The sequence below is a fragment of the Cherax quadricarinatus genome, chromosome 57 (assembly GCF_038502225.1).
Source record: "Cherax quadricarinatus isolate ZL_2023a chromosome 57, ASM3850222v1, whole genome shotgun sequence".
NCBI lineage: Eukaryota > Metazoa > Arthropoda > Malacostraca > Decapoda > Parastacidae > Cherax > Cherax quadricarinatus.
Window position 1 is genome coordinate 6,108,223 of NC_091348.1, and position 10,098 is coordinate 6,118,320.

At 45.8% G+C, this 10,098-nt stretch overlaps 1 long non-coding RNA gene across 1 annotated transcript; it reads left to right on the top strand.

Moving 5' to 3' along the window:
• Positions 1–7,654: 7,654 nt before the first annotated feature.
• On the top strand, positions 7,655–9,774 carry LOC128693392 (uncharacterized). Its single transcript, XR_011393580.1, has 2 exons — positions 7,655–7,774; positions 9,373–9,774. It is a non-coding gene; the product is annotated as an uncharacterized lncRNA (long non-coding RNA).
• The last annotated feature ends 324 nt before the right edge of the window (positions 9,775–10,098 follow it).

Genomic DNA, 10,098 nt, shown 5'->3' on the forward strand with positions numbered 1-10,098 from the left:
AGCGTACTAGGGTACGAAGATACAGATTACTAGGGTACGATAGTACTAGGGTACCAGGATACAGAGTACTTTGGTACCAGGGTACAGAATACTTGAGTCCCATAGTACTACAGTACTAGGGTATCAGGGTACAGAGTACTAGGGTACCGGATCACTAGGGTACCAGGGTTCTAGTGTATCAGAGTAATGGGGTACTATGGTACCATGATGTTAGGGTACTAGGGTACCACGGTACAGAGTACTAGGGTAACAGGGTGTTAGGGTACTAGGGTACCACGGTACAGAGTACTAGGGTACTAGGGTACCAGGGTGTTAGGGTACTAGGGTACCACGGTACAGAATACTAGGGTACTAGGGTACCAGGGTGCTAGGGTACTAGGGTACCAGCGTACTAGGGTACCACGGTACAGAGTTCTAGGGTACTAGGGTACTAGGGTACCACGGTACAGAGTACTAGGGTACTAGGGTACCAGGGTGTTAGGGTACTAGGGTACCACGGTACAGAGTACTAGGGTACTAGAGTACCAGGGTGTTAGGGTACTAGGGTACCAGCGTACTAGGGTACCAGCGTACTAGGGTACCACGGTACAGAGTTCTAGGGTACTAGGGTACCACGGTACAGAGTACTAGGGTACCAGCGTACTAGGGTACCACGGTACAGAGTTCTAGGGTTCTAGGGTACTAGGGTACCACGGTACAGAATACTAGGGTACTAGGGTACCATGGTGTTAGGGTACTAGGGTACCAGCGTACTAGGGTACCACGATACAGAGTTCTAGGGTACTAGGGTACCACGGTACAGAGTTCTAGGGTACTAGGGTACTAGCGTACTAGGGTACCACAGTACAGAGTACTAGGGTACCAGCGTACTAGGGTACCACGGTACAGAGTACTAGGGTACTAGGGTACCAAAGTACTAGAGTAGCAGGGTACCAGGGTACCAGAGTACAGAGTACTATGGTACCAGAGTACTAGGGTACCAGGGTACAGAGTACTAGGGTACCAGGGTACAGAGTACTAGGATACCAGGGTACAGAGTACTAGGGTACTAGGGTACCAGCGTACTAGGGTACCACGGTACTAGGGTAATAGGGTACCAGCGTACTAGGGTACCACGGTACAGAGTACTAGGGTACTAGGGTACCAGCGTACTAGGGTACCACGGTACTAGGGTAATAGGGTACCAGCGTACTAGGGTACCACGGTACAGAGTACTAGGGTACTAGGGTACCAGCGTACTAGGGTACCACGGTACAGAGTACTAGGGTACCACGGTACAGAGTACTAGGGTACTAGGGTACCACGGTACAGAGTACCAGGGTACTAGGGTACTAGGGTACCAGGGTACAGAGTACTAGGGTACTAGGGTACCACGGTGAAGAGTACTGGGGTACTAGGGTACCAGCGTACTAGGGTACCACGGTACTAGGGTACTAGGGTACCAGGGTACAGAGTACTAGGGTACTAGGGTACCACGGTACTAGGGTACCACTGTACAGAGTACTAGGGTACCAGGGTACTAGGGTACCAGGGTACTAGGGTACCAGGGTACCAGGGTACTAGGGTACCAGCGTACTAGGGTACCACGGTACAGAGTACTAGAGTACTAGGGTACCAGGGTACCAGGGTACTAGGGTACCAGCGTACCAGGGTACCAGGGTACCAGCGTACTAGGGTACCACGGTACAGAGTACTAGGGTACTAGGGTACCAGCGTACTAGGGTACCACGGTACAGAGTACTAGGGTACCAGGGTACCAGGGTACTAGGGAACCAGGGTACCAGGGTACCAGGGTACTAGGGTACCAGCGTACTAGGGTACCACGGTACAGAGTACTAGGGTACTAGGGTACCAGGGTACTAGGGTACCAGCGTACCAGGGTACCAGGGTACCAGCGTACTAGGGTACCACGGTACAGAGTACTAGGGTACTAGGGTACCAGCGTACTAGGGTACCACGGTACAGAGTACTAGGGTACTAGGGTACCAGGGTACCAGGGTACCAGGGTACCAGGGTACTAGGGTACCAGCGTACTAGGGTACCACGGTACAGAGTACTAGGGTACTAGGGTACCAGGGTACTAGGGTACCAGGGTACCAGGGTACCAGGGTACTAGGGTACCACGGTACAGAGTACTAGGGTACTAGGGTACCAGCGTACTAGGGTACCAGCGTACCAGGGTACCAGGGTACTAGGGTACCAGGGTACTAGGGTACCAGCGTACTAGGGTACCAGGGTACCAGGGTACTAGGGTACCAGCGTACCAGGGTACCAGGGTACTAGGGTACCAGCGTACCAGGGTACCAGCGTACCAGGGTACCAGCGTACCAGGGTACCACAATACCAGCGTACTAGGGTACCACGGTACAGAGTACTAGGGTACTAGGGTACCAGCGTACTAGGGTACCAGGGTAGTAGGGTACCAGGGTACTAGGGTACCAGCGTACCAGGGTACCACAATACTAGCGTACTAGGGTACCACGGTACAGAGTACTAGGGTACTAGGGTACCAGCGTACCAGGGTACCAGGGTAGTAGGGTACCAGGGTACCAGGGTACACAGAACTCTGGTACCAAGGTTTCACACACACACATGGCTCACACTGCCAGTATCATCACAATGTCTCTCCTAAACATTAATGTTATATAAGACACATAATTCTCTGCCCTTCTTACACTCTGGTTTATAATCTCTGTTTATGACCGTAAAAAAACACTATGTGATGAATACTTTACAAAACCGACGAGCTGAAGAATAAGACACCTGTGCAACATTTGGAATTTTTATTTAGGAAATGTTTCAGCACACAGTGACTTCATCAGTGGAATACAAGGAAGAACGATAGAAAAATTGGAGTTTGAGGTAATCAGTCCTTCAGCCTCGAGTCTGTGTTCGGTACATCAGTCTTCATGGACTGAACACAGACTCCAGGCCGAGGGATTGGTTACCTCAAACTCCTCTTTTTCTAATGTTTTTCTTTGTATTGGACTAATGAAGCCATTGTGTGGCGAAACGTTTCCTCAGTAAAGATTCCCAAATATTGGACAAGTGTCTCAGTCTTCCCCCCCCCCAAAAAAAAAATCCACTAATTGGAGAATTATCTTCATGAAAATATCCAAGTACTGCACATGTCTCTTATGTATCATATATCATCTCTTGTGGACATTGTGTCAAGAAATACGTAAGAGAGACTGACAGAAGTTTGAACATTCAAATGGTATAAAATGTGTTCAGTCCATCACTCTACAAGAGTGATGGACTGAACACATCAATTCCAGGTTGAGGGACTGATTACCTCGAACTCCTCCTCTCCTTACCCATTTCTACTTTGTATTGAACTGATGAAGCCACTGTGTGGCGAAACGTTTCTTCAATAAAGATTCCCATGTGTTGCATAAGTGTCTCAATTCTTCAACTTGTCGGTTTTCAAAACCATTCACCACATCTGGCAAACCTTGATTAACTTATCTAGCCACAACGACATGAGTAACGCCTGTGTCCCTCACAGCAACTTTATGGGTCACTGATTGAGGTAGAAAGAGTCACAACTCGTCATAACAAATGTGTGACTGAAGTGATTGAAATATATAAATGAAAAAGATGAATAAATAAAGGAGATGCAAATGGCGTGATGAAAATATGTGATCATGTAGAGGACTCGTAGTAATGGTTCAAGCTGGAAAATTTTTGTTCCCGTCCCTTTTCCCGCCCGCCTTTCCCTCACTCTTTTCTGTTAGTGTGACTTTGTAAATGGTCCAGCTCGGACCGAAATGTCGTCGTAAGCTCCTCTCTCCTATGTGGAGGTTATTTGTTTATTAAGAAAGGATATAGGAAAGTACTGATTTTGTAACAGAATAGTGGATGAGCGGAACAAACTATTGAGTAGCGTAACTGAGGCGAGAACTCTGGTAGCTGTAACAAAAGGTTTGACATGTAATCCAGAAGGGAATGTCCTGCCTAACATGGGCCAGTTACAGAGCTTCTCCTACCTTTTAAATTCTTATGTTATAACTTGACTTTAGATGTCGAAAATTCCTGGAAGCCTCCTTGATTACTCTCAACGAAACCTCCTCGTCTTTCCTTCTTCAAGAGCTACAGTAACAGCACCAACACAGTGGGTCAAAAAGCTGTAAGCTACATGTTGAAAACACTGACACACGTGATACCTGACCAAGATAAGACCCGCCCGCCTCACAACACGGCGGTCAGGTGACCTCACAGGCTACCTGACCTCGTCTCCAGCCTCACTCCTATAAAACTTACGTTAAGGCCTAACATGAATCATGCATCTTTTGTTTTGTTTGCCTATATAGATATACTGTTGTCCTGAACCCTGTGTATGTTAGAAGAGTTCAAAGTCCCAAGACAAAAACATCTAAATAAGACCAGTCTTTGTTAATGTCTCTGACACAGGTAGGGGTCGTACAGCACATGGAAAATATGAGTTAATTAGGTTTAAGCCAAGAAGGACAGTAGTGGAGGGACCAACACTCTGGCTGATAATGTTGTGGTGATACCAACAAACTGTGGAAAAGGACGCTTGTGTACAGTATCGAACATTAATTAAAGAAAACACGAGGGGAGTGTGGCTGTAATTCATTGAATTAAGAGTCCTTCACCAGCATCAGAGAACCTCTCCTCCACCTCCTCCCCCCTCCACTGAGGAGGACTGGTCACTCCTCACACCTCACGATGAGGTCACACACCAAGGCCAGCAGGTGGGAGCCGAATAATAATCCACATGCCCAATTAGTGATAAATTTCAAATATTGGGAGTGTGGAACGTGGTATGTGGGAGTGTGGTAGGTGGGATTGCGGTACAAGTGTTTTATGAAGAGGTGTGTTGTGTGTTATGTTGGAGTAAGTGGGAGTGGAGTGTGTGGGAGTGTAGTGTATGGGAGGGTAGTGTTTTGAAGTGTAGTGTGTAGTAGCATAGTGTGTGGGAGTGTAGTGTGTGGGAGAGTACTGTGTGGGAGAGTACTGTGTGGGAGGGTAGTGTTTTGAAGTATAGTGTGTGGGAGCACAGTGTGTGGGAGTGTAGTGTGTGGGAGTGTAGTGTGTGGGAGGGTAGTGTTTTGAAGTGTAGTGTGTGGGAGCACAGTGTGTGGGAGTGTAGTGTGTGGGAGTGTAGTGTGTGGGAGGGTAGTGTTTTGAAGTGTAGTGTGTGGGAGTGTAGTGTGTGGGAGTGTAGAGTGTGGGAATGTAATGTTGAGAGTGTAGTGTTGAGAGTGTAATGTGTGGGAGTGTATAGCGTGGGAGTGTAGAGTGTGGGAGTGTAGAGTGTGGGAGTGTAGAGTGTGGGAGTGTAGTGTGTGGGAGTGTAGTGCGTGGGAATGTACTGTGTGGGAGTGTAGTGTGTGGGAGTATAGTGTGGTGGAGTGTAGTGTGTAGGAGTGTAGAGGGTTGGAGTGTAGTGTGTGGGAGTGTAGTGTTTGCAAGTGTAGTGTGTGGGAGTGTAGTGTGTGGGAGTGTAGTGTGTGGAGTGTAGTGTGTGGAGTGTAGTGTGTGGGAATGTAGTGTGGGAGTGTAGTGTGTGGGAGTGTAGTGTTTGGGAGTGTAGTGTGTGGGAGTGTAGTGTATGGGAGTGTAGTGTATGGGAGTGTAGTGTATGGGACTGTAGTGCTTGGGAGTGTAGTGTTTGGGAGTGTAGTGTTTGGGAGTGTAGTGTGTAGGAATGTAGTGTGTGGGAGTGTAGTGTGTGGGAGTGTAGTGTGTGGGAATGTAGTGTGTGGGAGTGTAGTGTTTGGGAGTGTAGTGTTTGGGAGTGTAGTGTTTGGGAGTGTAGTGTGTGGGAATGTAGTGTGTGGGAATGTAGTGTGTGGGAGTGTAGTATTTGGGAGTGTAGTGTGTGGGAATGTAGTGTGTGGGAGTGTAGTGTTTGGGAGTGTAGTGTGTGGGAATGTAGTGTGTGGGAGTGTAGTGTGTGGGAATGTAGTGTGTGGGAGTGTAGTGTTTGGGAGTGTAGTGTGTGGGAGTGTAGTGTGTGGGAGTGTAGTGCTTGGGAGTGTAGTGTTTGGGAGTGTAGTGTGTGGGAGTGTAGTGTGTGGGAGTGTAGTGTGTGGGAATGTGATGTGTGGGAATGCAGTGTGTGGGAGCGTAGTGTTTGGGAGTGTAGTGTGTGGGAATGTAGTGTGTGGGAGTGTAGTGTTTGGGAGTGTAGTGTGTGGGAATGTAGTGTGTGGGAGTGTAGTGTTTGGGAGTGTAGTGTGTGGGAGTGTAGTGTGTGGGAGTGTAGTGTTTGGAAGTGTAGTGTGTGGGAATGTAGTGTGTGGGAATGTAGTGTGTGGGAGTGTAGTGTTTGGGAGTGTAGTGTGTGGGAATGTAGTGTGTGGGAGTGTAGTGTTTGGGAGTGTAGTGTGTGGGAATGTAGTGTGTGGGAATGTAGTGTGTGGGAATGTAGTGTGTGGGAATGTAGTGTGTGGGAATGTAGTGTGTGGGAGTGTAGTGTTTGGGAGTGTAGTGTTTGGGAGTGTAGTGTTTGGGAGTGTAGTGTTTGGGAGTGTAGTGTGTGGGAATGTAGTGTGTGGGAATGTAGTGTTTGGGAGTGTAGTGTTTGGGAGTGTAGTGTTTGGGAGTGTAGTGTTTGGGAGTGTAGTGTGTGGGAATGTAGTGTGTGGGAGTGTAGTGTTTGGGAGTGTAGTGTGTGGGAATGTAGTGTGTGGGAGTGTAGTGTTTGGGAGTGTAGTGTGTGGGAATGTAGTGTGTGGGAGTGTAGTGTTTGGGAGTGTAGTGTTTGGAAGTGTAGTGTTTGGGAGTGTAGTGTGTGGGAATGTAGTGTGTGGGAATGTAGTGTGTGGGAGTGTAGTGTTTGGGAGTGTAGTGTTTGGGAGTGTAGTGTTTGGGAGTGTAGTGTGTGGGAATGTAGTGTGTGGGAATGTAGTGTGTGGGAGTGTAGTATTTGGGAGTGTAGTGTGTGGGAATGTAGTGTGTGGGAGTGTAGTGTTTGGGAGTGTAGTGTTTGGGAGTGTAGTGTTTGGGAGTGTAGTGTTTGGGAGTGTAGTGTTTGGGAGTGTAGTGTTTGGGAGTGTAGTGTGTGGGAATGTAGTGTGTGGGAGTGTAGTGTTTGGGAGTGTAGTGTTTGGGAGTGTAGTGTTTGGGAGTGTAGTGTTTGGGAGTGTAGTGTTTGGGAGTGTAGTGTGTGGGAATGTAGTGTGTGGGAATGTAGTGTGTGGGAGTGTAGTGTTTGGGAGTGTAGTGTTTGGGAGTGTAGTGTTTGGGAGTGTAGTGTTTGGGAGTGTAGTGTTTGGGAGTGTAGTGTGTGGGAATGTAGTGTGTGGGAATGTAGTGTGTGGGAGTGTAGTGTTTGGGAGTGTAGTGTTTGGGAGTGTAGTGTGTGGGAATGTAGTGTGTGGGAGTGTAGTGTTTGGGAGTGTAGTGTTTGGGAGTGTAGTGTGTGGGAATGTAGTGTGTGGGAGTGCACTGTTGTATGCACCAGGTACATCATTTTTAATTCTACATACATCACACGCAACCACACACCCTGCATTCCATCACTATTTAGCTGAAAGTCCTGTAGCTTCTTACCAAGCTGGGTAAAGATCGTCCCCACCTGCTCGGAGAATAACTACCATAACTATCGCTTGTAAATGTCAACCAGTGAGGAGGGGGTGCTCCATGCTAACTTTGTAACTAAAAATTCGTCTTAGAGTCAGTTGCACACTTGCTTTCAGCAGATTAACGCATACAAGAGTTTTGTCCTCAGTATGAGCTGTAATGGCAAGAGTACTCTTCCTGCTTACTCTCAGAAACTCTCTCTCTAAACTATTTTAATATGGTATCTTCCAAAGTCATATGCAGTACATATATTGTAAATATTATTGGTGAAAATACATGGTTCATAAAAAAAAACCTGTGGCATATGCATTTGTCCCTGACCTTACTGGACTGCTTTACAGATTGCTCTGTTGCTGGTATTACATTTTAACAGCCGGAGCTGGTTAAACTGTTTTACTGCCAATTAGATAAAGCCTCCAGTGTGTGTCAGGCATTTGGTGATGGCACACACCTTGGAAACTGCAGATTTTGTCAAGATTATCTCTACAGTATTGCTGGCATATCGCCCATTTTGTTGGCATTGAATATAATCACAATTTAACTGCAGTGCAACCTCACAGATTAATTCGCAACAAGCTAAAGTTTGATCCATTAATCATGGAAGCTCGAGTTAGTCTCCGCTCCCCACTCCATTGCCTTTTTCATAATGGTAGTGATCATACTTCTGAAGGTTTATGTGATAATCCGCCAGTCGTGAAGGAAAAAATTTGTATACCAGGTTTACCTCAAGACCCATCTACATCGTTGCCTCTCGAACTGGTGAAGCTTACTCTCAAACAGACTTAGGAACAACCTGCATTCGCCAAGGAGGAGTAAGATAGGGAGAAGGAAAGGAGACATTGTCATTATACCCGTGAATAGAGATTTAGTGTACAGAAGTCTGTGTCATCAGCACCACGTTTTCCTGAAGCAGAACCTGAGAAATTCTTTGAATAATTCGTGAACTAAGCTTAAGTTTTGCTGTGGCAGGTCAATTTTAGATTATGGAGATAAGATGACAGTTCTCAAAAAAAAGTTTAGATGCCGGGTACCTTGGGTTACCTACATACAGTTTATGGAGGGATATTTAAGAGTAAATAAAGCCCTTTATAGAATCAGCAAATAATGCATGCACTAAATCCTGCCTTAACTGCCAGTTGGTAGGAAAGCCAGGAGAGTGAAGTAAACCTGTACCTCTTTGCTCTCTACTGGCTGATGGGGAAGCTTCAGGAGACCTGATCATCATTTATGTGAGGTCTCTACCGAAGACCAAATCAGACAATATATTTTCATCATTGTGGATAAAACTACTAGATATCCCGAGGCACTAGTGTTAATACTAAGATTTATTTCTCAAGTAGGAACCCCACAGACCATTCAGTGACCAAGGTTATAATTTTGCAGCCAAAGCATTTTATGAGGTTTTGAGTCGCCTGGGTGTTACACTCTTTCAATGGCTTATCACCCTCAGTCACAGGGTGCACTTCAACAGTTCCATCTATGATCTAAATTTTTGCCTGCATTATTTTTTTTTACAGACTGGGACGAGTCCTTACCTCTGCTGCTCGTCGTTGTAAGAGAAACTGCTCAAAAATTCACCAGTTACATCTTTCAAGATGATATTTGTACATAATATAAGTGTTCACTGAGGGCTGGCTTAGAGGCGAAGTTATGGTCCAAGACCTAGTGCCTGGTCATCCCCTGAAGTTGTGCATTGTTGGTTCTATTTAGGTGGTAGTCATTAAATTTTCAGGAGATAAAAATCTACCACATAAATTAGACAAATAATAAATTCTGAATCTCTCTTCTCTCTAATAACAATATTTTCTGTTCCGACAGATCCTAGTTATGCGCCTAACGAATTACAAGAGGTCAGTGGAATCGAAAATTGGCCGACTTGAAACTACTGGAAGATCCATGACTACTGAATATCTGGCAACTGAGGAACTAATGGATGATATCACATCTTTTTCTGATATCACATCTCTTTTGGATGTCCCTAAAGTATGTGGGTTTCATAATGTGAATGTGGCCACAGCTAAACTTATAAAACTGTCTCCATACATAGCAAATTCCGAAAAGATGCAATTATTTCAACAGGAAATCAGGTTCTCACTTGAGCATAAGTTGCTGGAAGAATATTCAAGTCTGTGGGCTTCGTCCTGCGTTCTTGTGAAGGAAACCAGATGATAAAGTTCTTATGTGTACGGACTGATAAGTGAATAAAGTTATGACACCTGATGCCTACCATTTTCCACACATAAATAACATTGTGGACTTCACTAGTAAAGCCAAGTTCGTCTCTAAGTTCGACTTGTCTAAAGCATATTATCAAGTGCCCTTAAGTCATGGGGACAAAAAAAAAAAAAAAAAAAAGAATCTTTGTTATTGTAGTCCCAGGTCATTATCAACATACTGCCACTCCTGGCATGTGCAATGCACCTGCTACATTTCAGAAGTTCATCAATATTACCATCAAGGAGTTAGGCACACCGGCTTATCGAGATGATTTTTTCCTTCTACACAGATCATTTTTACATGCTAAGAACTGTTATCATACCTCAG